The 14578-nt window shown below is 34.9% G+C and overlaps 1 pseudogene; it reads left to right on the forward strand.

The window, feature by feature from the left end:
• Positions 1 to 4889: 4889 nt before the first annotated feature.
• Positions 4890 to 4975, forward strand: LOC114385601 (annotated as a pseudogene).
• The last annotated feature ends 9603 nt before the right edge of the window (positions 4976 to 14578 follow it).

Raw genomic sequence — 14578 nt, forward strand, 5'->3', positions numbered from 1 at the left:
CGTTGAGATTCCTTCACCCATGTTTGTATATAATGTTCACATTCAGCACGTCAATCCTTTGCATTGTGTATTGACTGAGGCTCAAGGAATCCATATACAGAACCATGACCCAAACATGAGATGCATGCATCCATAAACCTATTTTCAACATTGAAATGAAAATTGATACTAATGTATATCATAAGGAATATTAGTTATTATTCAATGATATGAAATATACTTACATCATCCATAATTGTAGTATAACTATGTTCAAACATTTGTCACCTGCTATTATTTCATTTACATCATAATATGTTAAGAAGAAGGATGCATCTACATTTGGAATTCCAAATTTAGTCGCATCCCACATCAACTCAACGGGATTCTCGTAAATGTCATATAATCAATTGACGCAAGGGATCATCTGCAGAAACATTATTTGGCCTTTGAAGAGATTTAGGTAGTTTCTTTGGACTAATATGTGAATCCTATATGGTTAATGAAAACAAAAATTAAACTAATGTGAGTAACTAATTTATATCGATCTACGAATGTCTTAATACATGTTAAACAAAATAAAATTTACCTCCTGTGCCACAAGTTTCACAAGATTTTTCGCCCATGCAATGAATGTGTGAAGGGTCTCCCTGACATAGTGTATTTTTGATGTTGGGAATGGGACTTGGGCGTCACCGTCTAAAACTTTTTCAACACTGACCCTTACCACATCATCAGCATAAGCCACGTTGTGAATGGTAGACCCCCCCCCCCCCTCACTAATTTTTCCCAAGGCCACTAGGTGTGTACAATTTTCACATTGCACATATAACCCCATAGTCGGTATGACATGACCATCATGTTCTTCGCCTAATGGGTTCACAACAGTTTCAACATTACTCTCATACTCGCCTGATGGGTGAGTACTATGATCCCATTTGGGAAAACTCAATTTTGATGGCATCCTTCAACTCCTGTTTCATTTTCTCTAGACTCCGCTTGTTTTCTTCTTCAATCTCATTCCTCCACTCTTCCTTAAGGCTTCCAATAATCTCAGCCAACTATTGTTGGGTGATTGATATAGAGGAACTGTTGGAGCCACGTGATGCCCTTCCATAGTATTGACTAATTGTCATACCAGACTCCACTACACGAACACGACCTGGATACTCTGGTCGCCCAATGGCAATATTGAGTATGTCGTCACGACCATGGGGAACAAAACTACCCGGTGTTGTTTGTTCTTGTAGCGAGTCCTATAACAAGCACGACATATAAAAACATCAAATGAGGTGGTCATTATAATACACAAAAATAACATTCAAATTATATGTCAACCATGAACTCACAATTCTATCAAATATTTCCTATGCCGCTTGAGATGTCATTTGCCCATATCGCTTTGTGCGAGCCATCTTCCACTTGACATGTCTTTCAATGGGAGATGGAGGGTCCTCAATCAATGGTGTATTCTCAGTCAACATTGCCTTCTTTTTTCTTTTATTTCTTTTCTCATCTAATAGCTTTTTTTCAATTAAATCATAACCCCCATGAGAGAGTACGTGGGGCAATCATTGGTTTTTTGAATTTGCTGTGCCTTTTTCCTGATTTCTTGTCATACACCATATAATATTTCTATCTAATTAATTGAAACAAAATGATATATTTGTATAGCTTATTTAAATTAAAACTAACAAACATCTAACTTGCCAGGTAGGGGTTTTGCGACTTGCAGCAAATTCATCCCAAGTTTGTTGATCTATACCATATTTTACAAAAGGATCTTGTTTTTGTTCACCGTCAGTGTCAGCATAGATAAATTTAGTTGTTAGCGAAGACTTAAATTGCCTCCATCTAGTGTCCTCCATTGACATCTTCTTGGCATTTGAGGCTTATGGGATATCAAATTTGGCCTGCATAACATATTGTTGTGTAACATTTAGTGCATGCCAACATTTTCAAGTGTTAATAACAGAAAATCTAATACATCTCCCTGTTAAATTGACTTACCAAAATTTTATCCCATACTAGGTCCTTTAGGGATTCCGGCACATCTTTCCAATTCTTGTGTACAATAGAAATCTTTTCTTGAGCTACAACCTCTAAAAAGCTGTGGAACTTTTATTTTTGTGGGCCTGATCCTCTTCCAGTTGCATGATTGACGTTAACCATTGGTCTGGGCTGATCTAAGGTTCTTAAATTCAACCTTCTAAGCCGTGTGGATTGTCTAGTCTTCTTAGGTGTAGCTTCCGAATGACCATCTGAATGCGGAGGGGACCTTGGGGGTGTTCCCATGACCCTGTGCAAATAAAACAAATTAATTAATGTCCATCTATTAAAAATAGCATATAGGTAAGAACTTTTAAAAACATTTTAAGTTAAATCCTTTGGCCAAACCTTTTGTTGTTTCAACTTGGAACTTTCTTCCTAAGACTCTAGGAATTATCTTGATCATATTTCTTGAATTTCTTGGGTATCTTGGATTCTTGTCTTGAATTTAAACTTGAGAAGCGCGTTCCTTTGGCATCATCAAAACATCTTCTTGAAGCCTTGCTTCTACACAAACCATTAAATATAGGAGGCCCATTAATGAAGTTTCCTTGAGGAAATAGGAAGTTTGATGAGGCCATAACTATTCTTGAAGTTTCTAAACATTATACAAGAATCATGCTTTGATACCACTTGTTGGACAAGTGACCTGAATAACTTAAGAGGGGGGTGAATTAAGTTAAAAAATTTCTCATTTAATTGACTTCTAAATCCCCTTTTAAATCTATATGATAAGAATATTGAAGATGAAGATGAGAATTATATCAACAGAATACTTCAACTGTGCAAGAAAAATAAAATATGCAAGATAAAGTAATCAAGATAGGGAAGAGATAAATGCAAACTCAGTTTATCATGGTTTGGCCACTTCTTGTGCCTATGTTCAGTCCTCAAGCAATCCACTTGAGATTTCCACTAACTTTGTAAAAAAATCCTTTTGACAACTTTTAAAGACCCAAGGGATCCATTTCCTTTGTGTTCAGGAAACTCACAATTCAAGAGACAAACAACCTCTTGATCTCAATAGTCTTTAAAGAAAGTACAAATGTTTTTCTCTCTTTTAGAGAAGAAGATATAATATGAAGTACTTAGAAGAATCCTTTATTAATTTGCAAGTGTTTGGCCAATGATTTGTTTTTGAGAGGCTAAGACAATAATGTTCTGAAAAACTCTCTAAAAACTTTCGTAGAAAAGTGACATATTTATAGGCTCTTGGTGGCTTTTCAAAAACTTATGATGGGATGTGACTTTTCAAAGTAACTTTTAAAATTTCCTTACTAGTAATCGATTACAACTCTTTGGTAATCGATTACACAATTATGTAATGAGGAGTCATGACTTTTCAATTTGAATTTTTATAGTTCCGTGACTGGTAATCGATTACAGACAAGTGGTAATCGATTACAACTTTCAAATTTCAATTTTCAATTTTCAAATTCCAAATTTTAAATTCCAAATTTTAAATTTCAAATTTCAAATTTCAAATTTCAAATTTCAAACTTTCTGAAGAAGCTTTTTAAAATAATTTTGTTTTTGGTAATCGATTACAATGTCTGGCAATCGATTAGCAATGGAAAAAAGGCTTTTATAATCAATTTAAAAGATATGTTGTGAGACCAAACCTTTGCAATCACTAAGAGACTCTTTTAACAAAGATAGACTAAGACTTAACTTTCTTCTTGATCTTTGTTTTCTTGGTCTTGATTTGGACTTGAAATAACACTTGTGTTGCTTTTGTCTTGGCATCATCAAAACCTTTATACACATATATTCATAGGCTAGAGAAGACATGTCTAGCATTGGCTATAACTGCTTAGGCTAAGGTGCCCATTGTTGAAACTAAGGCCCAACAATTGGAGGCTAGGCTATGGGTTGGACAAAGTGCCTCCAATGTTCGTGAATTGTTTCAGACAACTAGAGATCTGGTTATCTTCCTTAAACCACTTTAATATTCATTTTCTATCTTCTTATCTTTGATTGTTTATATCTCTATAATTGAGTAAAGCAAGTTATTAATCATAAGTATCACTACTACAATAATGGTTATTTACGACACACTAACTACGACGATTAAGAAGAAAATGTCGTTGAAGGATACACGGTGGCAGTGTAGTAATTTTAATGAATATATATACAATGACGGTTATTGAATAACCATCTTCAATAGTGAGTTTAAGGAGTACAACGATAGGTTGACAAAGACTATCGTAGTTGTATTGGTAGTACAAAGATGGTTTTTTCCTTTTGACTGTCTTTGAATAAGCTTACTTATTATTCCTGGAATCACTACTAATTAAGTAGCTTCCTCTCAGTCGCGCGCGCGTAACCTTTTTCTCTGCTTCTTCCATTCATCGTTGTCCAAGTTGTCGATTCCTTCAAAGGTTTGAATTCAATGACTCCCTCAAAACCCCCTTATGATTTTGTTTCTCTTCAACTTTCTCTGACCCTCCTAGAATTTCTACTTAAAAGTGTGTTTGCCTTTGTGTTTATAGTGACCCTCGAACCCATCTGCACTCTCTCACTAAAGCTTTGACTGGGCCCTCTGTCTCTTGAATCTCTGCGAAGCAACGCTGGAGCAGTTCATCTGTGAAGTCTCCGTCAAAGGTGTCTGTGTAGGTAAAAACCCCTGTCTGTCAAGTGTTTGTTTTCCTTTGATGTGGGTACTATGGTTGAATCTAGTTTGTTCTCAATCGAAAGGGTGTCTGTTTTTTGTTTTCTGCAATCGAGTGAAGAGACCGAGTTAAGCTTAATGGGAATGTGAGGTATCTTCATTTCATTAGGGCAGCACCTGGTTTGTAGCAAGTCCACTTCAGTGAATATAATTAACAAAAATATATTTCCCAAGCAACGATAAAAAACTTGTCCCTTTGGGGACATCCGAGGAAATTGGAAGCATGGCCCCTGCGCAAGGATGACACGCTTTTATCAAGCAATGGTCCAATTTTTTTTCCCCATGTTCCTTCTTTCAATATTTTCAGGCATGGGTCTGGTTAAGATTGATAAGCTTAAATTGAAAGCCTTCTTTGTCTAACGGCAATTAAGGATACACAATAAATCCTTTTCTGCAGCAAAATGTAGAATGCGAAAACATAAAATTTTATATTTGTTATAGGCATACGAGTAAGCATGAAAAAAGGGACATGCCCTTTAGGCTTGGTTTTCAGCCCTCAATTAGAATCCAAGCTTTGGTTTTATTGAACATGTTTTGTGGGATTTTCTCTACAGAGGTAGCCAAGGTATCTCTATAGTAAGTGTTCACTTTGAAAACATATTTATTCATTTATGTGTCTCTTCTTTTGTCCATTTCATGTAATCAGTAATGGTAAAAGAAAAAAAAAGAAAAATCTCACCACCCATTAATTAAACATTTTCCTATTTCCTATTTGATGTTTTCTTGTCCAATTTTGAATTCTGAAAACACAGTATTTGTATGTTCTACATATGATAGGAAGTTGGATAATTTCATTTTAGTGAATTTCAATCATGAAAACTAAAAAGAACTTCATAAACAAGTAGCACAGAGAAACTGATATTGGCAGGGAAGAGAATGAGTAACATGGGATGGAGAATGGAAGTTAGAAAGCTTCCAATTCTAACAGAAATATTTTGCATAATATAGATGATCCCTTTTAAAGTTAACTTTTGACATACCATGATCAATGATTCCGTGATAGGTGCTTTGCAGAGTTTCTTACAAATTTAACCTTCCCTCCTTGGAGATATAATGTGCTTTGAGAGTTGTATACACTATGGCTCTCCTATCCTCCTCCACCTGTCATTCTAGAGTTAGGGAGTGGCATTACAAGCTAAACTTTGGCCACAAAAACTGAGATATGTTTAAAAATATATTTATATGCTACCATCCATTCTGGACTAGTTTAACTTGGTAGATGATGATGTTCATATACAAGATCTCCCATCACCCACGAGTTTGGTTCAAAAAGATGTTGCCTAGCTACTGTATGTTAGAAAATATTTTTTGATGTCATGGACTTGCATTTATGTAATTAAAAAAATATGGTTGAATGGTAACTTGACATGCACTAGAATCCATTTTTTTTGTGATCAATAGATATTGGAAATCACATGAGGGCACTTGAATAATATAACCTAGTTAGATGAGTCTATGATTGGTAGAAGCATTGTGACTTCATGAAACAGTAGGTCACCTCATCTCTTTCTCTCGAATATATGTCCTGGGACATATGTCATTGAATTCAAGTTTCAAATTATCTTTTATCCCATCTATCTTCAGAAAGAGTAAAGACAAAATCCTACTCCAAATTCTTGATGTTCAACCATTTTAGAAAGTCAGAACAAATTAGGTCGTCCCATCTATGTTGATAAAGAGTAAAGACAAAGATCCAATGTGGTTGTGCCATTTGTGAGGTATGCCCTTTTGATTGGGTTGTGTGTGGATAGGTCTATAGCTTCTCAAACAACAAAATTAGGTCTTAGAATATCCTCTGGGCTAATGAGATAAATATGACCAAGATACAAGTGACTGGTGGGACTGTAAACACAAAAAAGGTCTTTCTCATCTTTGTTCCGTAGAACCATTGAAGTAGTGATGAACCCAAGTGCATACTCACCAACACGATGATGCTGATGGCAATTTCTTTGAAAGCATTGGAGCCTTGATCTGTTAAATAACTAAAAAAAACTTAGAGTTTGCTAATTACATCAAATAAATGACAAACAAATACATGAATATGTTAATAAATATACCCGGTGATATTGCTACACTTATTTGGTTAGAGGCAGCATATAAATAGCTTACAAGAGGCATTTTCTTATAGAACCATTCAGCTAGGGTAAGAACTGAAGTTCCTAACCATGATGACATGAGAATTCTAACCAAAATTATGAAAGTGATGGAAGTAATAAATCCAAGACCTCTTGATTGCCTGAAATAGTTAATTATAATGCATGATTATATTTGTTACAAATAGCATAAACAGATGAAATTGAAAATTTGAGAGTTGAACTTCAAACTCAACTTTCTACAACGCAAAAGTTTAGAAATTTAAAACAAAAACTTGGATATATGAACCACTCAAAAATTTATTAAGGCCCAAAATAAAAATGATCATGACAATGTCAAGTATATTTAAACCAAATTACTTTGTTTCTCCTATCATGTGCACTTGTTGTCTTTTAGAGTACTTTTGATGTTGGCCGTTTAAGGAGAGTGATCTCACTTTTCTGACTTTTCACTCTCTCTGGTTTAAGTCAACAAGGTAGAAAAGAGGTCACTGTCTATTATGCATTGCTCTGCGCTATCCACTTCATTGTTTAATCCTTCGCTACCTTTTTGTTTCCTCTTTGGCTGTTTGCTTTTTTATAATTATATTTATCTCCAACTTTGAGAAAAAAAAGAGCTCAGTTTCCTGAATCTTAAGCCTTTCTTACTTGAATTTTAAACTCCTTAATGAAGCATGTATATTGACTTCTTGTAGCTGCTACTATAACCTCAACCCCAAAATGCATACATTCTATGTTATGCAAATTTTCTGGGTTGTTGAGCTTGCATGCTCCAATCTAAAACTATAGAGATTCACATTCCCCATGCTTTGTTAAGTACTTGAGAATCTAAAGCATAGTACAAGGCATCAACTTGCTTTGGTTCTTCACTGTTAATGTATCTTGGCCTGTTTTTTAAGCTCTATGTTGTTCCATGAATCCTTGTGCTTCCTCTTTGCTTCCCTTCAGGTGGTTACTCATTGAAAAATCTTACCTTTACTTGCTCCTGTAAGCCTTGTGCTAGTAAATTAGCTTGCAGATCTAGGGTGTTTTGTTTCAGTGGTTTTCATGAATGCTTGCTCATGGGTTTCAAACTCCCAAATGGGTTCCACATTGTGGATTTGGTTTCAAAGGATGTGATTCAAAGGGGACTTTGGGGTTTCTTTTTTGTGCTAGTGTTTGGTTTTTTCCTCTTGATGTTAAGTGATGCTTCTTAATTCCGATATGAACAATTGGGGGGTTTTGTTTTTTATTTGATTAAATATGTTTTTAGTTGTTGTATGTACAAATCAACATGAAATTATGGACTTCCATTTATTCAAACTTGTACAAAGATGTGCCTAGATATCATTTGTGTTCCTGCAGCAGCAAAAATCCACCATCCATTATCTACTTGCCTCTGGTTTTTTCGTCATCTTTTAGGATGCTGGTTGACTTTTCAGCAGCATGAAAAAAATTTCTGTTGTATACTGGATGGCCCCTCTCACTGTAGTTGACCTGATTATTGTAAATCCTTCATCACATTGTAATGGGCTATATGGTAAAGGATAATTCCTTTCTTGTATTTGCTATATTGATGTCATGCCCTCCTGAGATTTTATTTTATTTTCTTTGATTGAAATCCCATGGAGTAGATAATAAATGTACCATCCTGATGTAATGGGATAAAAGGCATAATTTTGGTTATACCTTCCAAACTGGCTGTGTTGTCCATATTTGCATTCCATGTTCAATTGTCTTTTGGTTAACATTGATATCATGTAAAAATTAATTATGAGAAATTTAATTTAATGATAAAACATTAAAGGTGAAAAGAAGGCACCAAGGAGTTTGGCAAATAGCACCGTTCACGCCATAATAAAAAATAAACTTGCTTCCCATGTTTAATTATAATTTGAATGAGTAAGATATGTCAAGGCTTCTAAGAATGATGTGTCTACATCTACTAAAGATTTATTTTTCAAAATGTATTTTGATTACACATGGAAAGCAGACATTTATTATTTTGATATATGTAGCAAAGAAAATTACGTTTCAATTTAAAAGTTTCAACATGTGGCGTGTCTCAACAAAAGACAATAGTAGTGAAAACACTTGTACTTGATTTTAAATATTACTGCAATATGTTACTGTGATAGTTATAGATGAGTACTATTGTAGTAACGAAGAATAATGAGAAATAGAACCAACAAGTACATGCAAAGTGGGCAGTTTTGATTCCTCTTCATGTTGAAGACCTTTGATCCTATTTGAAGCGTAAGCTAAGTCAAAGCCTTAGGTTATCCTTACATCCATCTCAATTTTGGGATAAACTGATATCTTAATATATTTTACTCGGTCTAGATTAAGCATGATCAATATTTGATATGGCTAGAACTAAATACATTCTTAACTATAATATCCCCCCTCCCTCTTGAGGAAAGTTTAGTTGTTGAACAACTTTGTCTGGTGGTAGTGGTCCTTTAATTTCCTTCCTAATACATGGAATGTGGTATGAGAACAAAATTTGGGTTCTTAACTCATTCATTCTTTTCAATGTTGTACATATTCTGGTAGTTACTATTTTGTGTAGGAAAAAAGGGCCAGGAAGGAAGCTTTCATTGGTTTCTGCTTGGCAAGAAAATGTGTTTCTAATAATTAACTGCAGAAATGTTAGTTCAGGTCATAAAGTCACAAGAAAGCTAAACTACCTACTCCAACAACTTAATTTAACGGTTAATGTTGTTTTCAGTTCTTTTACTTTCCTCTTCAACTAAAATCTTAGGACTCTTTTTCTCCTGGTGTTCATCTTCTTGGCTTTGTCTTGGACCTTTTATAGAAAAGCTTGTGTCTCAAAAATGGTTAATGTTTCAGCCAGTTGACTAATAACTTTTGCCGGATTATTAAAGAGGAATTTGTCATTTGATGGACCAAACATTTTCCTTTCCCTTCTTGACCAACGTGTCTTAGCATAAACTTTTGACAGTCATCTTCTTTACTTCGTATTTCTTTTTATAATTGTTCTGCAGCCATGATTTAGGTATGGACATAGTTTGTTTCAACTATAACCGGAATATTCTCCCTGTTGGAATAGTTGTCATTTGATAACAAGTGCATGCATTTGTTTGCTGTTATGACCTTGCGTTTATGCCTGCTTTTGTTTTAAGCTATGAAATAGTCACTGTAGTTGCAACTGATAACTACTCTCCCATTGCAGATCAAACTTTCTTCTGTGCTACTAGCAAACAAGTATATGAAACCCATTGCAGCTGAACTTGGAATATTATGTGGACCTGAGAAGAAACCAAGCTAAGAGTTTTTGATCCTACAAGGAGTTTGCTTTGCTTTTCGTTTTCATCAAGTAATTTTAAGGCTCTTGGTTATGACATCACTCTTCTACATCACTGATAAACATAAAATGATTTTATTTTGCATAGAAAAACTAGACTAGCTGAAGTGTAACAAATTTTACTAATCTGGTTGCAACTCGTTGTAGGCTGATAAAGCTATTTTGTCTTTAAAACCTGAGAAAACCTCTTCTATATACTATCATTTTTGTTTCTTATTTTATTTACATTTTTTATACTATAGCTAAAATGATATACATTAATGGTACAAACCTAGAGATTTCAGGGTGTTACAGGTGTTAAGATTTGCAATGCAATATCGACTGGAACCAAAGAGATGATAGAACTAAGAACAATAAATACAAAGCAAGAAAAGTAGAAAGCTAAACTATCCTTGAGTATACATGAAATATATAGCTGTCAAAATTGGTCTGGTCTAATGGGCCAATAGGCTAGACAGGACTCTCTGTTGGACATTTTAGTGTAATTGATCTCTTTATTATGTTAAAATAAGAGTGCACGCTTGTTTTAATGTAATAACGAGATGTTCGGTTTAGGCAAAGGTTGGAAGTTACATGGAAGTTACTAAAACTTCCATCAACGGTTGGAAGTTACATGGAAGTTATTAAAACTTCCATCAACGGCAGTTTTTAAAATAGCAAAAACTTCCATCAACCGCCAAAAACCACATGTTCTTTGATTATAAATAATCATTCTGGTTCAAAAAGCATAACGATGTGAAAAACATACAAGACCAAAACAAAACTCTTGAAGTATAATCTTCTGATTTTATCTGATTGAACAATTTTGGTTGAACCCCGAAATTTGATTCAATCTGAAAGTGTTTATACACGACTTCAGATTTATCCAGGATTATCTCGATTTTCAAATTTAACCAACAAAAGATTGAATCAAATCTTTCAAGATGACGAACGATAGTTCGAAGATGACAAGCAAGTTTGCGAAGTTGGACAAGTTTGAAGGGCAGGATTTCAGAAGATGGCAGAAGAAGATGCATTTTCTCTTGACAACATTGAATGTGGTGTATGTGCTGAGTACACCGATGCCGGTGTATATGGAAGACGAAACTCTAGATCAAACAAGGAAGCGTTCGAAATGGGAGAACGACGATTACATTTGTCGTGGACATATTCTGAACGATATGTCTGACTTTCTCTTTGATATTTATCAAAATGTTGAGTCTGCTAAGGAATTATGGGACTCTCTTGAATCCAAGTATATGGCAGAAGATGCTTCAAGTAACAAATTCTTAGTTAGTAATTTCTTTAATTACAAAATGATTGATTTGAGGCCTGTTATGGAACAATATAATGAACTGCTGCGGATTTTGGGTCAATTTACTCAACATGATTTGAAAATGGATGAATCCATTGCAGTTTCATCTATAATTGATAAACTGCCTTCTTCTTGGAAAGACTTCAAGCATACCTTGAAACATAAGAAGGAAGAGTTGACTCTGGTTCAACTCAGTAGTCATTTCATGATTGAGGAGTCACTGAGGGCTCAGGAAATTGACAAAGTCAATGATAAAAACGTAGCAGGTTCCTCTTCCGTTAATATGGTAGAGGAAAGTGGAACAGCTAAGCAAAATTACAATGCTAAAGGTAACAAACGAAAATTTCAAGGAAATAAGAACAAAGGTCCAAACAAACAGACAAAATTGTCATGTTGGAAGTGTGGGAAACCTGGTCATTTAAAGAGGGATTGTCGGGTGTTCAAAGGAAAGAACAAGGCTGGTCCAAGTGGGTCTAATAATCCTGAAAAGCAACAAGGTCAGATTGTAGTGAATAATTTTAATTCGAATACGAATTCAAATTATGTATCACTAATATCTGATGCATTCTATGTGCAGGATGATGACGTTGCTTGGTGGTTTGATTCGGGAGCAACAAGCCATGTGTGCAAAGATCGTCGTTGGTTCAAGGAATTTAGACCAATCGATGATTGCTCTATTGTGAAGATGGGCAATGTTGCAACTGAACCAATCCTAGGATTAGGTTGTGTGAATTTAGTTTTTACTTCCGGAAAAAGTTTGTATTTGGATAATGTCTTATTTGTACCTGGTATTCGTAAGAACTTATTGTCTGGTATGGTTTTAAATAATTGTGGTTTCAAGCAAGTACTTGAAAGTGACAAGTACATCTTGTCAAGACATGGTTCGTTTGTTGGATTTGGTTATCGTTGTAATGGATTAAACATTGATGTTCCTTTTGTTTATGAATCTATTTGTATGGCCTCGTGTAGTTCTATAACTAATATGACAAAATCAGAAATTTGGCATGCTAGATTAGGACATGTTCATTACAAAAGATTAAAAGATATGTCAAAAACAAGTATGATTCCTCCTTTTGATATGAACATTGAAAAATGCAAAACTTGCATGTTGACCAAGATCACTAGGAAACCTTTTAAGGATGTTAAAAGTGAGACTAAAGTCTCAAACCTTATTCATAGTGATTTGTGTGATTTGTATGCTACTCCATCATTAGGTCATAAAAAAATATCTTGTTACTTTTATTGATGATGCATCAAGGTATTGTTATGTATATTTATTAAATACAAAAGATGAAGCTCTTGATAAATTTAAAATTTATAAGAAAGAGGTAGAACTTCATCAAAATGGGCTAATCAAAACTCTTCGTACGGATAGGGGAGGTGAGTATTATGATCCGGTTTATTTTCAATCTACTGTAATAATACATCAAACTACAGCTCCCTATACACCACAACAGAATGGTGTAACCGAAAGGAAGAATAGAACCTTGAAAGAAATGGTGAATTCCATGTTATCCTATTCGGGTTTAAGTGAAGGATTTTGGGGTGAGGCTATGTTGACAGCCTGTTACTTGTTGAACCGAATTCCTAACAAAAGGAATAAGGTTACCCCATATGAACTTTGGCACAAAAAGACACCAAATTTGAGTTATCTCAAAATTTGGGGATGTAGGGCTGTAGTCAGGCTTACAGAACCTAAAAGGAAAACCATAGGTGAAAGAGGTATAGATTGCATATTTATTGGATATGCTGAACATTCTAAAACATATAGATTCTATGTGCTAGATTCTAATGATTCTGTTGCTGTGAACTCGGTTATAGAGTCACGGGATGCTATCTTTGATGAACAAAGGTTTACATCTATACCTAGGCCAAAGGACATGAATTCCATGTCGAAAGTCTCAATTAATATTGAGGATATACCTTCAACTAGTACTGAAACTAGAAAGAGTACGAGAGTAAGAAAGGCTAAGTCATTTGGTGATGACTTTCAACTCTATTTGGTTGAAGGGTCAAGGAATGATATTGAATTTCAATATCAATATTGCCTTAATGTTGAGGAAGACCCAAAGACTTTTAGTGAAGCAATGGCTTCAAGGGATGCTGTATTCTGGAAAGAAGCAATCCAAAGTGAGATGGATTCCATCATGCAAAATAATACCTGGAAATTGGTTGACTTACCTCCTGGATGTAAGCCATTAGGATGTAAGATGATCTTTAGGAGAAAGATGAAAGTGGATGGTACTGTTGACAAGTACAAAGCCAGATTGGTTATCCAAGGCTTTAGGCAAAAGGAGGGTATTGATTTTTTCGATACATATGCTCCTGTTGCTAGGATATCCACTATTAGACTGTTGTTAGCACTTGCTGCTATCCACAATCTGATGATTCACCAAATGGATGTGAAAACTGCATTCTTAAATGGTGAATTGGATGAAGAGATATACATGAAACAACCTGAAGGGTTTGTTATGCCAGGAAATGAAAATAAGGTGTGTAAACTGATGAAATCTCTTTATGGCTTGAAACAAGCGCCTAAGCAATGGCATCAAAAATTTGATGAGGTTGTGTTGTCTAGTGGTTTTGTTATAAACCAAGCAGATAAATGTCTATACAGCAAGTTTGATACTCATGGCAAAGGAGTTATCATTTGTCTGTATGTAGACGACATGTTGATCTTTGGTACCGACTAAGATCAAGTTGATGAAACTAAGGCATTTTTGTCTTCTAAGTTTGATATGAAAGATATGGGGGAGGCGGATGTGATCTTAGGAATAAAGATCAAACGTGGAAACAATGGTATTTCCATCTCTCAATCACATTATATTGAGAAGATATTGGAGAAATTTAATTTTAAAGATTGTTCTCCGGTAAGTACTCCCATTGATCCTAACCTGAAGCTATTACCTATTAAAGGTGAAGCAGTGTCTCAACTTGAATACTCAAGGGCGATAGGATCACTCATGTATGCAATGATTAGTACTAGGCCTGATATAGCTTATGTTGTTGCTAAACTCAGTAGGTTTACAAGTAATCCTAGTTCTCATCATTGGCAAGCTATGAATAGAGTATTCAAGTACTTAAAGGGAACCATTGACTATGGTTTGACATATACTGGATTTCCTTCGGTTATTGAAGGTTACTCTGATGCAAGTTGGATAACCAATATGGAGGATTATTCATCC

This window comes from Glycine soja, chromosome 14 (assembly GCF_004193775.1).
Source record: "Glycine soja cultivar W05 chromosome 14, ASM419377v2, whole genome shotgun sequence".
Taxonomy (NCBI): domain Eukaryota; kingdom Viridiplantae; phylum Streptophyta; class Magnoliopsida; order Fabales; family Fabaceae; genus Glycine; species Glycine soja.